Source organism: Pyrus communis, chromosome 9 (genome assembly GCF_963583255.1).
Source record: "Pyrus communis chromosome 9, drPyrComm1.1, whole genome shotgun sequence".
In the NCBI taxonomy this organism is placed as follows: Eukaryota; Viridiplantae; Streptophyta; class Magnoliopsida; order Rosales; family Rosaceae; genus Pyrus; species Pyrus communis.
The window spans coordinates 15,118,297-15,142,215 of record NC_084811.1 but is presented as its reverse complement, the minus strand read 5'-3'; the positions used below and the strand labels follow the sequence as shown (position 1 = coordinate 15,142,215).

At 38.8% G+C, this 23,919-nt stretch overlaps 1 non-coding gene across 1 annotated transcript; it reads right to left on the bottom strand.

Annotated features, from left to right (window-relative positions):
• Positions 1 to 21,389: 21,389 nt before the first annotated feature.
• LOC137746349 (small nucleolar RNA R71) lies at positions 21,390 to 21,500 on the bottom strand. Its single transcript, XR_011069820.1, has one exon. It is a non-coding gene; the product is annotated as a small nucleolar RNA R71 (small nucleolar RNA).
• Positions 21,501 to 23,919: the final 2,419 nt, after the last annotated feature.

The following is a 23,919-nucleotide window of genomic DNA, read 5'->3' as shown; positions in this document are numbered from 1 at the left end:
TTCCAAGGAAGAAGAAGGTGAAAAAGACATCTTGGAAGCCCTTCCAAAGGTGACAAGTAAGGAATGTCATGAATTCATCAAAGAGGACGTTCTTGAAACCACAAAATCCAAAGAAGTTAAATTTGATGACATTGGACAAGTCATAACCATCACTTGCAATCTGGCCAAATCGAATATCCCTGAAACTTTCAAAGGAGTGGTGTTTGTCATTGAGTTCTTATCGGACAAAACAAGTAAGTTTTTTTTTCCAAATTCTATTAGATTTTATACTAACTTGCTATTTTTTTTGAATCAGGCACCTACACTAGAATTCAAACCACTGCCGGTTCACTTCAAGTATCACCTTCCATTCAAGGACCAATTCCATGCCGTTTGATTTTATTTATGTTAATAAATAAAATAAAAACAAAAAAAAAAGAGAAAGAAAGATACTAAACATGGAGAAAGGTGGAGCTTCACAAAGGTTGTTTGCGTGAAGCCCCACTACGAGGCGCAGAAGCGGAAGGCATAGAAGCGGGAGGCATAGAAGCGGGAGGCATCGGAGCGGGAGGCATCGGAGCTAGAGCATTCCAGGCCTCAATACTTGGCCAAGCGCTGGATGACCCAGGAAAAAGGTGCCTCTGGAGATAAGACGCAAGCCTTTGACGGTCACTGTGAATTCGACCCTCAGATTCTTGCAGCTCATCAAGCTTCCTCTTCATCCCCGACGAATAGTTATTTGCAAGCACATGCAAACTTCTATTCTCGTACTTAAGCTGCTGGATCTCTTGCTTAAGTCTTTCCACCTCTGCCATCAACGATTCCACTTGGCGGGACCGAGCAAGCAGGCGTTGGCCCATGTTGGACACAGAACTCGCACACTGAACACTAAGTGCGAGGGACTCTTGAACGGCCAACTCATCGGACCGTCCTGACAGCAGCCTACTATCTTTTGGAGTGAGGAGGTTTTTAGCTACTATTGTAGCTGTTGTGGCGTCCTGCATCACAGAGTCTTCACCTGAAAGAGGACCGTTAGAAGATAAAAAAGAAGGGCGCCATACATTACCTTGACGGGGCGCAACCGGATCGCTGCTGAGACTCAAATCTAAGCTAAGGTTCGATGAGTTTGCCATTTTTTTCAAAAGTGTTCAAAGAGAAGGGGTGGATGGAGTTAAAATTTCACAAAGGGCCGGAGTCGAGTTTCAAGAATGGGAAATCTTCAGAGTGTGTGTGTTGGGGTGATTGATAGCTCTATAAAAAGCCAAGACGACGCGTCCACCGATTCAAAGAGCCGGATTTTCCGGCGTAATTTAGGCGACGCTCCCTCGGCTTTTCAGAAAACGCGTTCAACTTTGTCAAAAGATTTCTGACAAAGCTGAAAACACGTGGAGGCCATCATCGCATCTACACATCTTTAGCCGACAAGCGCAAAGTTCGGCGACGCTTTCTCTGCTTTTCAGAAGACGCGTGCAGCTTTGTCAAAAGGAGCCGCATCTGCACTACCACGTGTCGTTCAGAAATCGAAGGGGCGCCTGCTCAGAAATCGAAGAGGCGTATTCAAAGATCGAAGAGGCGCCACTATTTCAAAAAGCCGGATTTGCGGGATCAAAACGTCTGTCGACAAGGGTAAAAGGTACCACCACTTGATATTATCTCTATATATGTCGACCTTCGTCTTTTATGGCAGGGCAAACCTGAAGAAAATGCCCAACTCTCTCTCTCATCTGAGGGCGCACTCCCAGCAAAGCCTTTCGAAATACTCAATTCTTTCTTCTTCCCCAAAGATGATACCAGATGCCTGGAGTACATATGACCCAGGAGGAAACGGCGGATTGAAGCATGTGCTGATTCATTCACTGCTTCTTCAAAGCAAAGGTATCTCATATCATCAAGGTCAAAAGCAAAAATATCTCATATCATGCTCTTTCCCTGTCTTTTTCTTTGTCCTTGTTCTTACTTGCATGGCAAAGTAAAAGAAGCAATCAGCCGGCACTTGGAGTCAGTCTACCGATCTGGAGCCAACTACCTGGAATCTATTCCTGATTGCTTACCTAGCGTTGCTCTCGAGTAGTCATCTTCAACGGTTGATACACTTCCAGAGAAGGGATCACTCCTGCAAAGATTGAACAAAGAAACAGATAACAGGAGGAAGCTCAGACCTTCGGGGGAGACCCTAAAAGGAATCCTGCTGCCCAGTTCAAGAGTAGCACAAAGGAAAATCAACGATGGGCGGAAACCAGTTCAAGAGTAAACCTGTGGAATCACAAAGATCAAAGCCTCAATGCAATCACCAAGGAGAAGAGGGAATTTACACTCCATAACCAGATTTGCGTCCCTAAACTCTTCTCTTTGTTAATTACATTCTGCCATGTTTAGTATGTTTACTTATGTTTTGTGTGAACCATATGATTAAAACATTGAGGACAATGTTTGATTTAAGTGTGGGGGGGTAACTAAGTATATTTAATGCAAATTCGTGGGATTTTATCACCCATAACTTCAAATGTTGTTCCTTGCTGTTTTAAGGTGTTTTTAAGTTGTTTTAGAGTGTTTTAGTGTGTTTTGTTTTATAACTCCGAAAATCACGTAAAAATTTGAAAAACTTGTTTTAAAAACCCTAAAAAGAGTGTTTTGAGTCGTTTTTGTGTGTTTGTGTCTTAGGGTACCTTCCAACACAATGATAAGGATTTGGTTTATAATTGCATGACGGTTAGAAAGAGTTATAAACATAGAGAAAAGTTTGATTTACTCTTGGTATATGCTTGGTTAAGGTTATAATGTATGACTTCACATGCAATCATAAAAGAAAAATTCGTTTTTGTAACATACTTGAAGGAAGGAACTCAAACAAACGCTACAACCCTGAGAGACTTGAGCCTATAACGTTCATTGGAGAGTATAATCTGTGATTTCTTGTTTTCTAAAGTCGTTGCATGATCTCATTATTCTTTGCTTGGTTACTACTTAGAAGGCGTTTTATCATATAGTTCCAAATGCTAGAACTCATGCCCATTTCATTCAAAGCATGTTATTGATTTGTGATAGGAGCATATTCATGCGACTTAAATGGCTTGTTCTCGTGCATTTACGTTATGTTTCTTTAGTTATTTTAGTACTTTAAGCTATTTTCGTGTGTTTGTAGGTCCAAAGGGCTAAAGGAGCAAAAAGATGCATTTTGGAGATTTTTGGAGCACTTTTGGGCTAAGGATGGATAGCTTATGCTTGGAGCCAAAGTGTTGGACGAAATTGAAGACCTAATTGGAGCCAAAGTGTTGGAACCTTGTTCTCTTTAGTTTTAGGACATTTAAACCTTTCCTAATCCCAATCATGCCATGCATAACACACATCCATTCTAACACATTGTCATTGCACATGCATTTCCTTCATTAATTAACCCACATGCTCCCATTACTTATCATAACCACATATCATATCACTTATCACTTATCACTTATCATCATCACTTTATCATATCACTTATCACTTATCACTTATCATAACCACTTATCACATCATAACCACATATCATATCACTTATCATCATCACTTTAGCTTTAATTCACATGCACATTCACTCACCACAAACATTTCACATGCTTTCTTATTCAATTAAATCAGCCACATGCATTCATCATCATAACCTAGCTGTCATTCCACTTCATTGCACATGCATCTTCAAATAAATCAGATTTCCATCATATTCACATGCATTCCATCTTTTAATTTAATCACATGCACATTCACCTTGCTTTGCAGAAAATCCACTTCATAACACATGCATCTTGGCAGATTTCACATGCACTCATGCACATTCACCTTAATCATTCACATAGCTTTAATCCACATGCATTTCCACCTAGATTTTCACCTCACAACCACCAGAAATCAACCAAAACCGTGCATTCCCTTTCATTTCTGTCAAAGCACATGCATTTCCACCCTTTAATCACATGAACAAACAGCACATGCATCTCCCATCACCATTTCAGATTTCCACCAAGTTCCTAGCTGTCATGTTCCCCCCATTTCACCTATAAATACTCATTCATTCATTCTCATTCATACACAATTCACTCCTCCATTTCAGAAATTCATCCATTGTACATACCACAACACAAACCCTTCCATTTTCAGAATGTAGACCATCACAAATTGCCCTTGGTGCCGTGGCCTTGAGGCACCACTCCCTTACAATCCAAACACCATCCTTCCATTTTCACCACTACCCAAACCATTCACACCATCAAACTATCCTTAGACCTTGTGCTACAACGAAGAGGAAGAGAAGAGTGCCTAAACGTTCATACAATTCAAGTTTGAGTTGTTGGAATGTTTAGGTGTTTCTTTGATTTCAACGTTTAATTTCAATACTCTTTGTTTTGTACGAATGAGGAATGGAAGATAAGAGGGCCTAAACGTTCATACAATTCAAGTTTGAGTTGTTGGAATGTTTAGGTGTTTCTTTGATTCTCTTTGTTTTGTACCATGAGGAACTAAACCCCCCTTGGTTAGGGGGTGATTCGAATATATGTTTATGCTTGCATTTTGATTTGAATACTTCTAATTGCGTTTCATAAGTTGTGGATTCAATTTGTTTAACCGTTTGATTGATAACTTATTTATGTATGTTTATTGAGAATGCGCGCTTAATTTTCATGCATGAATATGACGCTAGAATATAAGTAAGTTTCACCTAATCGTTATGAACTTATATTCACAAGTAGTGGAGGTTGCTTATAAACAATCGCGTTAAACAAATTCTTGGCATAAGTTTCATGCAATCCATAGTAACGAATGCCTCGTCAACACTTATAATTTTCATAGAGCGTAATGATTCTTGCTTGTATCTCTTCTATGCATTCATGTTGAGGACTTGTGGGGAATGTTTTGAATTGTTGTATGCGCTAACCCATCCAATTCAATAACGTTAGGAAGATTTGAAGGTTAATTAGTGCATCACGGTTAACCCGGGGTGTTGAGTTTCATGGTTTATTGAAATGCAATTGGAAATCATTTTATTATGCAAGTGTAACATGTGTGGAGAAGAACCTTCTAGCTAGCATTCATCCATTCATTTCATCACATTCATATATACTATCTGTTTTAATTCGAATCTGTACATTTTAGTTTAATTTCATCCAAAACCAATCCCCCTTTACTTTAATGTCCAATTTAGTTAGAAATACATTTAGTTTGTGTTTATGAGTGTTTTGATTCATTTTATTTCCCAATTTCGTCCAAATTCACCAAAGTGCTCAAAACTGCCCAGAAAGTGATTTTAAGGCAGTTTTGAGTGTTTTGGGTGATGTTTGAGTCTTTTGGTTTGTTTTAATGTTTTAAGTGTTTAGTTTTACATTCTTTGAGTTAGTTTAGTGTTTTATATTGTGTTTTTACTTTCTTGAGTCAAGTTATTACTTAATTTCGTCCAAATTTGTGTTTGTGCTCAAATCTGCCCAGAAAGTGGTTTTTAGGCAGATTTGAGTGTGTTTGTGTTGTTTTGAGTCTTTTGGTTTGTCTTAGTGTTTTAAAGTTTAGTTTTGCATTCTTTGAGTCTAAGTTAGTATTTCATATTGTTATTTTACATTTTTGAGTCAAATCCAAGTGGTTAACAATCCCTCCTAATCCCCGGTCTAGAACGATCCCTACTTATACATATACTACAATTTGACGAAAAGAGGGTTTAATTTGTGTGCGTATAAATCTCGCACCAATTTGCATAACACATATTCAAGAAGAAGTTGTGTAGTGACCACCACCATAGCCAAATAGCCTTACTTCCCATACTTCGTATATGTTGTAAGTTTTAACCCCGTTGCCGGGGATTAGAAAATTTGCGAATCCCTTGGATTGTTTTATTTTCGTTTGTTTTTATTTTATTCCAGATTCTTAATCTTGTTTTGTTTCTTGTTTTAGGTACTTGTTTATGACTCGGAGTTCTCATCCGATTCGTGAACATATCCTGGAGTGATTGGGTTCTTCGTCCGGCTGCAAGACGTAAAAGAGAGCGCTACTTGGGAGGCAACCCAATGCACTGAATAAAACAAAGCATGTTCAAAAAAAAAAAAAAAAAAAAAAAAAAAAAGGATTCTAAACATGGAGAAAGATGGAGCTTCACAAAGGTTGTTTACGTGAAGCCCCACTACGAGGCGTCGGAGCGGAAGGCATAGTAGCGGAAGTCTTTGAAGCGGAAGGCATCAGAGCGGAAGGCATCAAAGCGGAAGGCATCGGAGCTAGAGCATTCCAGGCCTCAAGACTTAGCCAAGCGCTGGATGAGCCAGGAAAAAGGTGCCTCTGGAGGAAAGACGAAAACCTTTGACGGTCACTGTGAATCCGACCTTCAGACTCTTGCAGCAAATCAAGCTTCCTCTTCATGCCCGTCGAATAGTTGTTGGCAAGCACGTGCAAACTTCTATTCTCGTACTTAAGCTGCTGGATCTCTTGCTTAAGACTTTCCACCTCCGCCATCAATGATTCTACCTGACGGGAGCGGGCAAGCAGGCGTTGGCCCATGTTGGATACAGAGCTCGCACACTGAACACTAAGTGCGAGGGACTCTTGAACGGCCAACTCATCGGACCGTCCAGACAGCAGCCTACTATCTTTCGGAGTGAGGAGGTTTTTAGCTACTATTGTAGCTATTGTGGCGTCCTGCATCACAGAGTCTTCACCTGTAAGAAGACCATTAGAAGATAAGAAAGAAGGGCGCCATACGTTACCTTGACGCGGCGCGCCCGTATCACTGCTAAGGCTCAATTCCAAGCTAAGGTTCGATGAGTTTGCCATTTTTCAAAAGTGTTCAAAGAGAAGGGATGCAGTTAAATTTCAAAGGGCCGGAATCGATTTTCAAGAATGGGAAATCTTCAGAGTGTGTTTGTTGTGGTGATTGATAGCTCTATAAAAAGCCAAGACGACGCGTCCACCGATTCAAAGAGCCGGATTTTCCGGCGTAATTTAGGCGACGCTCCCTCGGCTTTTCAGAAAACGCGTTCAACTTTGTCAAAAGATTTCTGACAAAGCTGAAAACACGTGGAGGCCATCATCGCATCTACACATCTTTAGCCGACAAGCGCAAAGTTCGGCGACGCTTTCTCTGCTTTTCTGAAGACGCGTGCAGCTTTGTCAAAAGGAGCCGCATCTGCACTACCACGTGTCGTTCAGAAAGCAAAGGGGCGTCGTTCAGAAATCGAAAGGGCGCCTGCTCAGAAATCGAAGAGGCGTCGTTCAGATATCGAAGAGACATTTGTCGACAAGGGTAAAAACACAGTACCACCACTTGATATTATCTCTATATATGTCGACCTTCGTCTTTTATGGCAAGGCAAACCTGAAGAAAATGCCCAACTCTCTCTCACCTCTGAGGGCGCACTCCCAGCAAAGCCTCTTGAAATACTCAATTTTTTCTCCCCCAAAGAAGATACCAGAAACCTGGAGTACAAATGAGGCAGAAGGAAATGGTCGGTCGAAGCATGTGGAGACAACCACAGCAAATACATGTGCTGCTTCATTCGCCGTTTCTTCAAAAGGAAAGGTGTCTCATACCATCAAGGTCTAAAGCAAAAGTATCTCATATCATGCTCTTTCCCTGTCTTTTTCTTTGTCCTTGTTCTTACTCGCATGGCAAAGTAAAAGAAGCAATCAGCCGGCACTTGGAGTCAGTCTTCCGATCTGGAGCCAACTGCCTGGAATCTATTCCTGATTGCTTACCTAGCGTTGCTCTCGAGTAGTCATCTTCAACGGTTGATACACTTCCGGAGAAGGGACCACTTCTGCAAAGGGGAGCGAGTAAGGCAAGTGAAAATGATACATTGAAGCATGTGGAGACAAACATAGGCTGAGTTATCCTCCAACCCTTTTCAATACGAATTGGAAAGATTGAACAAAGAAACAGACCAAAGGGGTAAACTCAGACCTTCGGGGAAGACCAAAAGAATCCTCCAGCCTAGTAGCACAAAGGAAAATCAACAATTGGAGGAGACCAAAAGAATCATGCAGCCCAGTTCAAGAGTATGCCTGTGGAATCACCAAGATCAAAGCCTCAATGCAATTACCAAGGAGAAGAGGGAATTTACACTCCATAACCAGATTTGCGTCCCTAAACTCTTCTCTTTGTTAATTACATTCTGCCATGTTTAGTATGTTTAAATTGTTTTTTTTTTGTGTGAATCTATGCTTAAAACATTGAGGACAATGTTTGATTTAAGTGTGGGGGGGTAACTAAGTATATTTAATGCAAATTCGTGGGATTTTATCGCCCATAACTTCAAATGTTGTTCCTTGCTGTTTTAAGGTGTTTTAAGTTGTTTTAGAGTGTTTTAGTATGTTTTGTTTTTATAACTCCGAAAATCACATAAAAATTTGAAAAACATGTTTTAAAAAGCCTAAAAAGAGTGTTTTGAGTCGTTTTTGTGTGTTTGTGTCTTAGGGTACCTTCCAACACAATGATAAGGATTTGGTTTGTAATTGCATGACGGTTAAAAAGAGTTATAAACATAGAGAAAAGTTTGATTTACTCTTGGTATATGCTTGGATATGGTTATAATGTATGACTTCACATGCAATCATAAAAGAAAAATTCGTTTTTGTAACATGCTTGAAGGAAGGAACTCAAACAAACGCTACATCCCTGTGAGACTCGAGCCATTACTTTCTTTGGAGAGTTATTTTCTGTGATTCTTTGTTTTCTAAAGTTGTTGCATGATCTCATTATTTCTTGCTTGGTTGCTACTTAGAATGCAATCGTATCATGATAGAACTAAATGCTAGAACTTATATCCGTTTCATTCAAAGCATGACATTGAATTGCATAACATATATCAAGATGAAGTTGTGTAGTTGCCACCCTAACCAAATAGCCTTACTTCCCATATTTCGTATTTGTTATTAGTTTTAACCCCGTTGAACCTCGTTTAGCCTATTTTCTTTGCTAACCACATCACCCCTTACCTAGCCTAGATTAGGACCATTCGTACCCTTGTTCTTGAAGCATAGTAAGCATGACGGATAATGAATTCCTTTTGATTAATATGTTGCAGAAAATAAGTGTGGGGGAAGGGATTTTTGTGTGTATGTATGTGCCTAAGTCTTAAAGGAGGCACGGGAAAAATAAAAAAAAAATGTGAAAAAAAAAGAAGAAGAAAAGAAAGAAAAAGAGTGAAAATAAGTGAGAATGGACTCACAAGTGTGATTGTTGAAGAAAGGGCCCAAAAAGTTTGAATATGGCCCTAAGTTTTGTGTGACTTTCCCTTGGGTGTTCAAAGTTGACTTCTGCGTTCTAAAGGGAATTCTAAGTGCCTAATTCAATACTTTGCTCACTATTGCTTAAAGAACGTTTGTTTTCCCTATCCTTTCATTGTTAGCCAACTCCCCAAGCCCCGTTACAACCTTTGACTTCTATCTTGATCGTTATGTGTTCAATAATGTGGAGTTTGGAATTGATATGAGCTTATGGAATCACTGGTTGATAGTCACATTTTGCATGCATGTATAGCTTTCTTATTTGGCGTTTTTGTATTGTTTTTGGATTAAACTAGTTGCATTTTACTTTGTTTGGTGTTAGTGTGCAGCCAAGTGTGTAATAAGATCAATTGGAAGGCAAATGAAGGAATGTGGTGAAATTCGGCCAAATTCTAAATAAAACAAGCATTGAAGTCAGATTAGGTGGTTTCAACACCAAAACATGCATTCACATGCATGTTCAAACACTTTGCACATGTTTCTTGGATTAAATATCCACATACCTGCAGATTATGTCCATTCCTTGCATCCTTTATTCCAGAAATTCCATTTCATGCCATCATTTCAGAAATCCAACCCATTCCTTTGTCCATGCCATGTGTTCTTCCCATTTTCAGACTTGTATAAACATTTTCTGGTGCTCCAATTGACCTTTGCAGGTTCCACTCCCTTGTGGCAGACTTTACACATGCATTTTGATTAAACAAAACACATACTTGCAGAATTGTCCAAGCCATGCGTCCACTACACTCAGAAACCCATCATTCCATCTGAATTATGCTCTGCCATCTGAGTAAACAAAGGCTAGATCCAATCTGAATGTTGGGGGATCACACACACCCTATTTGGCTCCATTTTCTGTCCATCATTGATGCGAGATTTATACGCACACAAATTAAACCCTCTTTTCGTCAAATTGTAGTATATGTATAAGTAGGGATCGTTCTAGACCGGGGATTAGGAGGGATTGTTAATCACTTGGATTTGACTCAAAAACATAAAAACACAATATAAAACACTAAACTAGACTCAAAGAATGTAAAACCAAACTTTAAAACACTAAAACAAACCAAAAGACTCAAACATCACCCAAAACACTCAAAACTGCCTTAAAAACACTTTCTGGGCAGTTTTGAGCACTTTGGTGAATTTGGACGAAATTGGGAAATAAATTGAATCAAAACTCTTAAAAACACAAACTAAGATACTTTCTAACTAAATTGGACAATAAAGTAAAGGGGGATTTAGATTTATACGAAAATTGAAATAACAAAACAAGTAATAAACTAAACAGATTGTAAAACGAATTTGATGGAATGGAATGAATGGATAATAGAATGGCTAAGGGGTTCTTCTTCACACATGTTACACTTACATAATAAAAAGATTTCCAATTGCATTTCAATAAATTATTAAACTCATCACCCCGGGTCAATTAGGTATGCTTAAATTAACCGTCAAGTTTTCCTTAAGTTAATGAATTGGATGGGTTAGCGCAACGCAATTCACAACATTCTCCAAAAGTCCTTTACGTGAACAGCACAATAAAGATACAATCAAAGATCATTAAGCATTATGAAAACTATAAGTGTTGACGAGGCATTCGTTACTATGATGAGCATGAAACTCGTGCCAAGAATTCATTTAACGCGATTGTTTATAAGCAACCTCCACTACTTGTGAATATAAGTTCATAACGATTAGGTGAAACTCACTTATATTCTAGCGTCATATTCATGCATGAAAATTAAGCGCGCATTCTTAATAAACATACATAAATAAGTTATCAATCAAACGGTTAAACAAATTGAATCAACAACTTATGAAATGCAATTAGAAGTAATCAAATCAAAATGCAAGCATAAACATATATTTCGAATCACCCCCTAGCTAAAGGGGGGTTTAGTACCTCATACAAAACAAAGAGAATTGAAATTAAACATTGAAATCAAAGAAACGCCTAAACATTCCAACAACTCAAACTTGAATTGTATGAACGTTTAGGCTCTCTTCTCTTCCTCTTTATTGTAGCATAAGGTCTAGGGATAAATGGTTTGGGGGATGGAAGTGTGGAATGGAAGAGGAGTGGTGGAGAAGTGGAAGGGGAATGGAAAAATGGTGTTTGGATTATAAGGGGAGAGATGGGAAGCTCACGGCTAGGGAAGGTTAAATGTGTTTGTAATGTGTTGTGTATGAAATGAGATGTCCATGAATGAATGAATGCAAGGGTATTTATAGGAGTAGTGGAGGGAACATATGGCTATGTCATTTGTAGGTGAAGTAGGTGGATGTTGTAGGTGAAGTAGGTGGATGTTGTAGGTGAAGTGGATGTTGTAGGTGAAGTAGGTGGATGTTGTAGGTGAAGTGGGTGGATGTTGTAGGTGAAGTAGGTGGATGTTATGTTAAGTGATAAGTGATAAGTGATATGATATGTGGTTATGATATGATAAGTGGTTAAGTGGTGATGATAAGTGATAAGTGATTAAGTGATATGATATGTGGTGATGATAAGTGATAAGTGCATGTGGGTTAACTAATGAAGGAAATGCATGTGCAATGACAATGTGTTAGAATGGATGTGTGTTATGCATGGCATGATTGGGATTAGGAAAGGTTTAAATGTCCTAAAACTAAAGAGAACAAGGTTCCAACACTTTGGCTCCAATTAGGTCTTCAATTTCGTCCAACACTTTGGCTTCAAGCATAAGCTATCCGTCCTTAGCCCAAAAGTGCTCCAAAAGTCTCCAAAATGCATCTTTTTGCTCCTTTAGCCCTTTGGACCTACAAACACACGAAAATAGCTTAAAGTACTAAAATAACTAAAGAAACATAACGTAAATGTACGAGAACAAGCCATTTAAGTCGCATAAATATGCTCCTATCAAATACCCCCACACTTAGCTTTTGCTAGTCCTCGAGCAAAACAGAAAAACAAAACAAAAAGAACAAAACACAACCTACACCTTCCAACAATCGTATCAGGGACTTCCAATGCACATGACAAGTTAAAAATCATTATTCTCACATATTTGAGCCATCTTTACACTTAAGTACATTCTTAATCATAGTCACCACATACTAGTTCACAATTAAGCAATTAAAACACATTTCAAATGTAGTAACATGCCTTTAGAGAATTCCCTCAATTTCTTACTAGATGTACTCTCGTTTTTCACACAGATTTTCTGACTACACACCCTACACTAGGTATATGTGAGAAGATTGATGTAAACATGTAGACGAACACTCACATATGTTATAATAAGGAAAGCATTTTCTGGAGTTAATAAGCATGTTTAGATATGATCTCATGAATGGAATGCTACTACTTAGACGTGAGAACCAGTGACACCATAAGCTCATACCAAGTTCAAACTCCACAATTGAAATACATAACACTCAATATAGAAGTCAAAGGGTAGTAACGGGGCTAGGGTATTGGCTAACAATGAAAGGTGAAGGATAAACAAACATTCTTAAAGCAATAGTGAGCAAAGTATTGAATTAGGCACTTAGAATTCCCTTAAGAACGCAGAAGTCAACTTTGAACACCCAAGGGAAAATCACACAAAACTTAGGGCCATATTCAACTTTTTGGACCCTTTCTTCAACCATCAACACTCGTGAGTTCATTCTTACTTATTTTCACTCCTTTTTTTTTTTTTTTTTTTTTTTTTTCTTTTCTTCTTTTTCTTTTGAATCTCAAAACATACATATAAACGTAAGAACAAACTTTTACTCCCCCACACTCATTTTCTTGCATAATGTAACTCAAAAGGAATTCATTTAAGTCATGCTCACTAAACTTTAAGAACAAGGGTATAGGAAAGTCCTACTCTAAGCTAGGTAAGGGGTGATGTGGGTAAACAAGGAATAAAGGCAAAACGAGGCTCAACGGGGTTAAAACTTACAACATATACGAAGTATGGGAAGTAAGGCTATTTGGCTATGGTGGTGGTCACTACACAACTTCTTCTTGAATATGTGTTATGCAAATCAATAACATGCTTTGAATGAAATGGGCATGAGTTCTAGCATTTGGAACTATATGATGAAACGCCTTCTAAGTAGTAACCAAGCAAAGAATAATGAGATCATGCAACGACTTTAGAAAACAAGAAATCACAGATTATACTCTCCAAAGAACGTTATAGGCTCAAGTCTCTCAGGGCTGTAGCGTTTGTTTGAGTTCCTTCCTTCAAGCATGTTACAAAAACGAATTTTTTTCTTTTATGATTGCATGTGAAGTCATACATTATAACCATAACCAAGCATATACCAAGAGTAAATCAAACTTTTCTCTATGTTTATAACTCTTCCTAACCGTCATGCAATTATAAACCAAATCCTTATCATTGTGTTGGAAGGTACCCTAAGACACAAACACACAAAAACGACTCTTAAAACAACTCTTTTTGGGTTTTTCAAAACAATTTTTCAAATTTTTATGGGATTTTCGAATTATAAAACAAAACACACTAAAACACTCTAAAACAACTTAAAAACACCTTAAAACAGCAAGGAACAACATTTGAAGTTATGGGTGATAAAATCCCACGAATTTGCATTAAATATACTTAGTTACCCCCCCCCCCCCCCATACTTAAATCAAACATTGTCCTCAATGTTTTAAGCATATGGTTCACACAAAACATAAGTAAACACACAAAAAGCAACTAAACATACTAAACATGGCATAATGTAATTAACAAAGAGAAGAGTTTAGGGACGCAAATCTGGTTATGGAGTGTAAATTCCCTCTTCTCCTTGGTGATTGCATTGAGGCTTTGATCTTTGTGATTCCACAGGCTTACTCTTGAACTGGTTTCTGCCCATCGTTGATTTTCCTTTGTGCTACTTCTTGAACTGGGCAGCAGAATGGTTCTTTTGGTTTCCCCCGAAGGTCTGAGCTTCCTCCTGTTATCTGTTTCTTTGTTCAATCTTTGCAGGAGTGGTCCCTTCTCTAGAAGTGTATCAACCGTTGAAGATGACTACTCGAGAGCAACGCTAGGTAAGCAATCAGGAATAGATTCCAGGCAGTTGGCTCCAGATCGGAAGACTGACTCCAAGTGCCGGCTGATTGCTTCTTTTACTTTGCCATGCAAGTAAGAACAAGGACAAAGAAAAAGACAGGGAAAGAGCATGATATGAGATACTTTTGCTTTTGACCTTGATGATATGAGATACCTTTGCTTTGAAGAAGCGGTGAATGAATCAGCACATGCTTCAATCCGCCGTTTCCTCTTGGGTCATATGTACTCCAGGCATCTGGTATCATCTTTGGGGAAGAAGAAAGAATTGAGTATTTTGAAAGGCTTTGCTGGGAGTGCGCCCTCAGAGGTGAGGGAGAGTTGGGCATTTTCTTCAGGTTTGCCCTGCCATAAAAGACGAAGGTCGACATATATAGAGATAATATCAAGTAGTGGTACTTTTTACCCTTGTCGACAAACGTTTTGATCTCGCAAATCCGGCTCTTTGAAATAGTGGCGCCTCTTCGATCTTTGAATACGCCTCTTCGATTTCTGAGCAGGCGCCCCTTCGATTTCTGAACGACACGTGGTAGTGCAGATGCGGCTCCTTTTGACAAAGCTGCACGCGTCTTCTGAAAAGCAGAGAAAGCGTCGCCGAACTTTGCGCTTGTCGGCTAAAGATGTGTAGATGCGATGATGGCCTCCACGTGTTTTCAGCTTTGTCAGAAATCTTTTGACAAAGTTGAACGCGTTTTCTTGAAAAGCCGAGGGAGCGTCGCCTAAATTACGCCGGAAAATCCGGCTCTTTGAATCGGTGGACGCGTCGTCTTGGCTTTTTATAGAGCTATCAATCACCCCAACACACACACTCTGAAGATTTCCCATTCCTGAAACTCGACTCCGGCCCTTTGTGAAATTTTAACTCCATCCACCCCTTCTCTTTGAACACTTTTGAAAAAAAATGGCAAACTCATCGAACCTTAGCTTAGATTTGAGTCTCAGCAGCGATCCGGTTGCGCCCCGTCAAGGTAATGTATGGCGCCCTTCTTTTTTATCTTCTAACGGTCCTCTTTCAGGTGAAGACTCTGTGATGCAGGACGCCACAATAGCTACAATAGTAGCTAAAAACCTCCTCACTCCAAAAGATAGTAGGCTGCTGTCAGGACGGTCTGATGAGTTGGCCGTTCAAGAGTCCCTCGCACTTAGTGTTCAGTGTGCGAGTTCTGTGTCCAACATGGGCCAACGCCTGCTTGCTCGGTCCCGCCAAGTGGAATCGTTGATGGCCGAGGTGGAAAGACTTAAGCAAGAGATCCAGCAGCTTAAGTACGAGAATAGAAGTTTGCATGTGCTTGCAAATAACTATTCGTCGGGGATGAAGAGGAAGCTTGATGAGCTGCAAGAATCTGAGGGTCGAATTCACAGTGACCGTCAAAGGCTTGCGTCTTATCTCCAGAGGCACCTTTTTCCTGGGTCATCCAGCGCTTGGCCAAGTATTGAGGCCTGGAATGCTCTAGCTCCGATGCCTCCCGCTCCGATGGCTTCCGCTCCGATGCCTCCCGCTTCTATGCCTCCCGCTTCTATGCCTTCCGCTTCTGCGCCTCGTAGTGGGGCTTCACGCAAACAACCTTTGTGAAGCTCCACCTTTCTCCATGTTTAGTATCTTTCTTTCTCTCTTTTTTTTTTTTTTTTATTTTTTTATTATTAACATAAATAAAATCAAACGGCATGGAATTGGTCCTTGAATGGAAGGTGATACTTGAAGTGAACCGGCAATGGTTTGAATTCTAGTGTAGGTGCCTGATTCATAAAAAACAGCAAGTTAGTATAAAATGTAAAGGAATTTGAAAAAAACTTACTTGTTTTGTCCGACAAGAACTCAATGACAAACACCACTCCTTTGAAAGTTTCAGGGATATTGGACTTGGCCAGATTGCAAGTGATGGTTATGACTTGTCCAATGTCATCAAATTTAACTTCTTTGGATTTTGTGGTTTCAAGAACGTCCTCTTTGATGAATTCATGACATTCCCTACTTGTCACCTTTGAAAGGGCTTCCAAGATGTCTTTTTCACCTTCTTCTTCCTTGGAAGTCATGAATCTGCAAGGAATAGGGATACTTGTTGGAACGGGGTTAAAACTAATTGGAACAACCTTACTTGAATTAGATGGCGTAGGAGCAATAAGTGCTTCCGGCAAAGGTGCTTCAAATCCTCCCTTCGGATTTACAATGGTTGAACTAGGGAGTTTGCCTTGGTCGCAAAATTGTCCTACGAACTCCGCTATCTGCCCAATTTGATTTTCCAAGTGATCCAACCTTTTGTCTTCTTGTCGAGCCTCATTGTCTTGATTTTGTGAGCCCTGCACCAAACAAATTAATTCGTTAAGCTTTTGATTATAATCTATTGACGAACTTAAATTTGGTTGGGTATATTGAATATGAGGTTGTGGTGGCTGCCAATATCCTCCTTGTTGAGCATTTTGAGGTTCCCACCACATAGAGTTTGAATGATCACTCCAATCCGAATTGTAAGTATTGGAAAACACGTTATTCCTTGATTGAAGATTAAATATATCAACTCTTTGCATTTGGGACCTTTCCATGAGCTGTGACAAAAGAGAAGCGTTATCAAGTGCCATGTTGTTCTTAACAAACAAACACAAATAAAAAAAACTAAATCTAAAAGACAATACAGAAACAAATAATCCAAGGGATTAGCAAATTTTCTAATCCCCGGCAACGGCGCCAAAATTTGATGCGAGATTTATACGCACACAAATTAAACCCTCTTTTCGTCAAATTGTAGTATATGTATAAGTAGGGATCGTTCTAGACCGGGGATTAGGAGGGATTGTTAATCACTTGGATTTGACTCAAAAACATAAAAACACAATATAAAACACTAAACTAGACTCAAAGAATGTAAAACCAAACTTTAAAACACTAAAACAAACCAAAAGACTCAAACATCACCCAAAACACTCAAAACTGCCTTAAAAACACTTTCTGGGCAGTTTTGAGCACTTTGGTGAATTTGGACGAAATTGGGAAATAAATTGAATCAAAACTCTTAAAAACACAAACTAAGATACTTTCTAACTAAATTGGACAATAAAGTAAAGGGGGATTTAGATTTATACGAAAATTGAAATAACAAAACAAGTAATAAACTAAACAGATTGTAAAACGAATTTGATGGAATGGAATGAATGGATAATAGAATGGCTAAGGGGTTCTTCTTCACACATGTTACACTTACATAATAAAAAGATTTCCAATTGCATTTCAATAAATTATTAAACTCATCACCCCGGGTCAATTAGGTATGCTTAAATTAACCGTCAAGTTTTCCTTAAGTTAATGAATTGGATGGGTTAGCGCAACGCAATTCACAACATTCTCCAAAAGTCCTTTACGTGAACAGCACAATAAAGATACAATCAAAGATCATTAAGCATTATGAAAACTATAAGTGTTGACGAGGCATTCGTTACTATGATGAGCATGAAACTCGTGCCAAGAATTCATTTAACGCGATTGTTTATAAGCAACCTCCACTACTTGTGAATATAAGTTCATAACGATTAGGTGAAACTCACTTATATTCTAGCGTCATATTCATGCATGAAAATTAAGCGCGCATTCTTAATAAACATACATAAATAAGTTATCAATCAAACGGTTAAACAAATTGAATCAACAACTTATGAAATGCAATTAGAAGTAATCAAATCAAAATGCAAGCATAAACATATATTTCGAATCACCCCCTAGCTAAAGGGGGGTTTAGTACCTCATACAAAACAAAGAGAATTGAAATTAAACATTGAAATCAAAGAAACGCCTAAACATTCCAACAACTCAAACTTGAATTGTATGAACGTTTAGGCTCTCTTCTCTTCCTCTTTATTGTAGCATAAGGTCTAGGGATAATTGGTTTGGGGGATGGAAGTGTGGAATGGAAGAGGAGTGGTGGAGAAGTGGAAGGGGAATGGAAAAATGGTGTTTGGATTATAAGGGGAGAGATGGGAAGCTCACGGCTAGGGAAGGTTAAATGTGTTTGTAATGTGTTGTGTATGAAATGAGATGTCCATGAATGAATGAATGCAAGGGTATTTATAGGAGTAGTGGAGGGAACATATGGCTATGTCATTTGTAGGTGAAGTAGGTGGATGTTGTAGGTGAAGTAGGTGGATGTTGTAGGTGAAGTGGATGTTGTAGGTGAAGTAGGTGGATGTTGTAGGTGAAGTGGGTGGATGTTGTAGGTGAAGTAGGTGGATGTTATGTTAAGTGATAAGTGATAAGTGATATGATATGTGGTTATGATATGATAAGTGGTTAAGTGGTGATGATAAGTGATAAGTGATTAAGTGATATGATATGTGGTGATGATAAGTGATAAGTGCATGTGGGTTAACTAATGAAGGAAATGCATGTGCAATGACAATGTGTTAGAATGGATGTGTGTTATGCATGGCATGATTGGGATTAGGAAAGGTTTAAATGTCCTAAAACTAAAGAGAACAAGGTTCCAACACTTTGGCTCCAATTAGGTCTTCAATTTCGTCCAACACTTTGGCTTCAAGCATAAGCTATCCGTCCTTAGCCCAAAAGTGCTCCAAAAGTCTCCAAAATGCATCTTTTTGCTCCTTTAGCCCTTTGGACCTACAAACACACGAAAATAGCTTAAAGTACTAAAATAACTAAAGAAACATAACGTAAATGTACGAGAACAAGCCATTTAAGTCGCATAAATATGCTCCTATCAATCATTCACTCTAATTCGCCCTCTCCATTGCATTGCATTCTACATTCTTTTCCTTTCACAGAAACTGCTCATTTTCTCTCCCTTTCCCATCCGCAAGGTTCCTTCTTCATTTTCAGTCCATTACACACTCTAAAACCCCCCTACTTCACTCCATTCTCTGTCCATTTCTGTCCTAAGGGCAGAAACCATCCAAACCAAACCAATCTACTTCATCCGCACCACATTTGGAGAAGCAACACCAAGGAACTCTTCAAGGACTTCAACATCAGTTTTGCTTCAAGGGTTCATTCTTATCAATTCTATGTTCATTCATGTTTTATACTTTTATGTCAAATCTTTTGTAAACATGAATTGTAACTAAGCTTCCTCTAGGGACTCGATGTAACCTTGCAAAGTTGCTATGTAATTAAGTTAGAATGCTCAGTTTGTCTACCTAGTTCTTGATTCATTCTCTGTTATAATTGTGAATTTGCGGGTTGATTTGTATGCTTGATCGCCATTTGAGTTAACCACAGGTTGTTTAGCCAAGATTAAAACATACATCATGTCTAATATTGGTGGATTTGTGAATGAATGAAGGGAAAGATTGGCAAACATCCTGCCAAGTGTTCCCTTTGGTTTAGTGAACGTTTCTTGTGCATTACATACTCTAGATTATGAACCAAAGTTGCACATCACAATTAGGTTCAAGATTATAGACATTTGATCAAATCCACACATCATATGGTTGATCATATCCAAGTGAAACAAACTCAAGAAATTTGTAGATGAATGAGTATAAACCAACTTAACAAACATGGATTTAATTGAGCAATGGTGAAATCGAATCCCTAGTTTCATTTCCATTGATACTATCTCATTATATTGGTTGTTGATTCATTGATTTGTGTTTACTTCATTCTCTTATGCTTTCAAGTTAAAACAACAAAATCTGCATAGTTTGATTAGTTTGATTCAAATCTGCCTATTTAGACTAGTTTGATTCATTTCTTAGATTTCTTGCAAACAAGTAGTTACAAAGGTCCAATTAGTCCCTGTGGATTCGACACCCTTACTTATGCCATTATACTAAATATATTCTAGCATTAGGAAGGAAATATTACATCAACAAAAATGGCGCCGTTGCCGGGGACTGATTTCAGTCCCTTGTAATTGCTTGTTTGCTTGTTTGTTATTTTGATTAGTGTCAAGGTTCATAACTTGTCAAATTGATAACTGAAAGTTGATTTAAGTTGCATACAATTTTAAGTGTGGAAAAGAATCCCTTAGCCATTCCATTATCCATTGGTTTACATCAACTTGCTTTACAATCTGATTTCGTTATAATTTGTCCATTTAAATGCATTTCGTCCAAATACAATTTCTCCCTATAGTTTGTTAAGTTTTAGGCTTAGAATCTGTCTTATCTTGTGTTTTGAAGCATTTTGAGTCAAGATCAAACCTAATTTTCGTCCAAAGTTGAGTTTAGTGTCAAAACTGCCCAGTTTGTGTTTTTAGGCAGTTTTGAGAGTTTTTAGCTTGTTTTGAGTCTTGTGAATCTGTTTTGAGTCCTTGGAGTCTTTGTTTTGTCCAAATTAGTTAAAAAGTGTTTTGATTTGTGTTTACAAGTGTTTTGATTCAAGTTTCCATCCAATTTCGTCCAAATTAGTGTAGGTGCTCAAAACTGCCCAGAAAGTGTTTTTTAGGCAATTTTGAGTTTTCTAGTTGCTGTTTTGGGTTTTAGGATTGTTTAAGTGTTCTAAGCGTTTAGTTCCACATCCCTTGAGTACTTTCAAACGTTTTTAAGTTTATTTTTGTTCATTTCATTGTTGTTTGCTAGTTAAACTTTGTTCTTTTCATTATAAGCAGATTCTTGATTTTCATTCAAATTTGTGTTACTTTGTTTCAGGTAGTATATGTCAAATAGACTTGTTGAGTTAGGCCAAAGAATTGAACGGTTGAAGGGCCACACTTTGGACAACTTTGTGCCATCAAGTTCATCCTTTAACCTTGAGGAAGAGGAAGGGAATTCACCTAGTTCAACAAGTAAAGAATCTGAGCAATTTGATTGGGCAAGAGAGGAAGAGATGGCGGGCAACCTAGATGAGCTTCGAGCTTTGGAGGACTTTGCTCAACCAATCATACCAAATTCACCTTCATGCATCTTGCTGCCCACAGAAGCTAGAAACTATGATCTCAAATCTTCACATTTTCATATGTTTCCCTCATTTTATGGCTTACCTAATGAAGACCCTTTAGCTCATATTAAACAGTTTTACAATGTGGTGAGTGGTTTACCTTTGCAGGGAGTAAGTGAAGCAAATTTGAGGATGAGAGTGTTTCCTTACACCTTGAAAGATAGGGCCAAGAGTTGGTTGATGACTCTAACACCAGGTTCCCTCACTACATGGGATGCCGTGGCTAAGAAGTTCTTGGAGAAGTTCTTTTCCACTCAAAAGACAGCCACATTAAGGGGACAAATCTTCAACTTCAAACAAGATGATGGTGAACCTTTCAATGAGTGTTGGGAGCGTTTTAAAGGCCTCTTGATACAATGTCCACACCATGGGTTACCTTTTCACTTACAAATGCAAATTTTTTATGATGGACTAACCCAAAATTGTCAATCAACTGTTGATAATGCAGCAGGTGGAGCATTGAAGAAAAAGAATGCTCAAGAGTCATATAACATTTATGAGATGTTGGGGTCTAATGCTCAACACAAAGATTTAAGGGGTAAGAAAGTTGGAGTCTATGAAACAAGTGCTAATCATGAGCTTTTGTTGCAGGTTGCTAACCTAGAAAGGAAGCTTGAATCCGTGCTCAACATGGTGCCAAAAGCAAATGAAGTGTGTGCCATTTGCAACATACCAAGCCATCCTACTCACCAATGTCCATCTAGGGAGGCTTATCCCGAGTATGTTCAAGAACAAGTGAACCTCATGAATTCTTACAACCAAAGGCCAAGGAATGATATGTATTCCAATACATATAACCCGAGTTGGAGAGATCATCCCAATTTTTCATGGAAGAACAACAATCCAATCCAAAATTTCCAACCAAAACCTGCCACTAGCCTTGAGGACACGGTTAAATTGTTAGCCCAAAACACTTTGCAATTCCAACATTCCACAAATAGCGCTCTCCAACAACATTCAGCAGCCCTAACCAAAATGGAGACACAATTGGGACAGATTGCAGATGCCTTGAACCAAAGAGAGGTTGGGAAGTTTCCAAGCCAACCTGTGATACTCCAAAGGAACCAAGAGCAAGCCAAAGCAATCACTACACTTAGAAGTGGTAAGGTTATTGATAATAGAGTTGGCAATGAAGTTACTAATGAATATGATCATGTGAATGCAGGTGTCACTCAAGGAGACAATGAGAAATCAATTGAGGAACCAAGCCATGCCACTTCCTCCCTGGAAGCACCAAATCTTCACAAGGCCGAGAAACCATACACTCCACCAATACCATTCCCTGGAAGACTTGCCAAGAGCAAGCAGGATAAGTCATTCAAAGAAATTTTTGATATACTGAGCAAAGTGAATGTTAACTTACCTTTGCTTGATGTCATTAGGAACATGCCGGCATATGGGAAGTTCTTCAAGGAGTTAAACAGCTACAAAAGGAAGTATGGACCACATGAGAAGGTTGTGGTGTCTGAGAATGTGAGTGCAGTTTTGCAAAGAAAACTTCCACCAAAGCTCAAGGATCCAGGCAGTTTCTCTATCAACATCACCATAGGGGACAAGAAAGTAGAGAAGGCAATGCTTGATTTGGGTGCTAGCATCAACTTAATGCCTTATTCAGTGTACCTTCAACTAGGTTTGGGAGATTTGAAAGCCACCACCATTTCATTACAACTTGCAGACAGATCAGTGAAATATCCAAGAGGTATAGTAGAAGATATTCTAGTTCAAGTTGATAAACTAATCTTGCCTGCAGATTTTGTAGTGTTGGACATGGAAGAAGCTCCTATACATGATCGTGAGTTGCCAATATTGCTTGGGAGACCCTTCATGGCCACAGCCAAGACCATCATTGATGTGCAAAATGGACTCCTCACTATGACAGTGTTAGGAGAGACAGTTCAATTCAAAGTGTTTGAATCTCTTTCTCATCCTTCGTCATCTCTTGATTGTTATGCCATTGATGTGCTTGATTCACTTGTATTCTCTAAGTTCTTACAGGCACAATCGAATGAACCCTTACAAACTGTTTTGAGTCAATCTCAAGATGAGTTTGATGAAGAAGATGCACTCATGGAAGAAGTAGCTGCCTTGGAAGCATTGGCATTGTATCCTTTGAATGTTTCACCTCGTTTTGAGCCTTTAGAATCATCAATATCACATCTAACTCCTTCCACTGTTAAGGCACCAAAACTTGAACTTAAGCCACTTCCACCACATCTAAAATATGCATATCTAGCTGAATTTGAAACTCTTCCAGTTATCATAGCTTCTGATCTCACCCCAATTGAAGAAGATAAACTAATTAGGGTGTTAAAAGAGTTCAAATCTGTTTTTGGTTGGTCTATTGCAGATATCAAGGGAATAAGCCCTACCATGTGCATGCATAGGATCCTTTTGGAGGAAGGAGCAAAAACAAGCCGTGAGCCACAAAGAAGGCTCAATCCACACATGAAGGAAGTTGTTAGGAATGAGGTGTTAAAATTGTTAGATGTGGGGATCATATATCCCATTTCTGATAGCAAATGGGTGAGTGCTATTCAGGTGGTGCCTAAGAAGGTGGGAATCACTGTGATGAGGAATGAAAACAATGAGCTTGTGACCACCAAGCCCACGGCCAGTTGGCGTGTTTGCACCGATTACAGGAAGTTGAATTCTAGCACTAGAAAAGATTACTTTCCTATGCCTTTCATAGATCAAATGCTTGAGAGATTGGCGGGTTACTCACACTATTGTTTTCTTGATGGTTACTCAGGTTACAATCAAATTGCAATCGCTCCGGAGGATCAAGAGAAAACA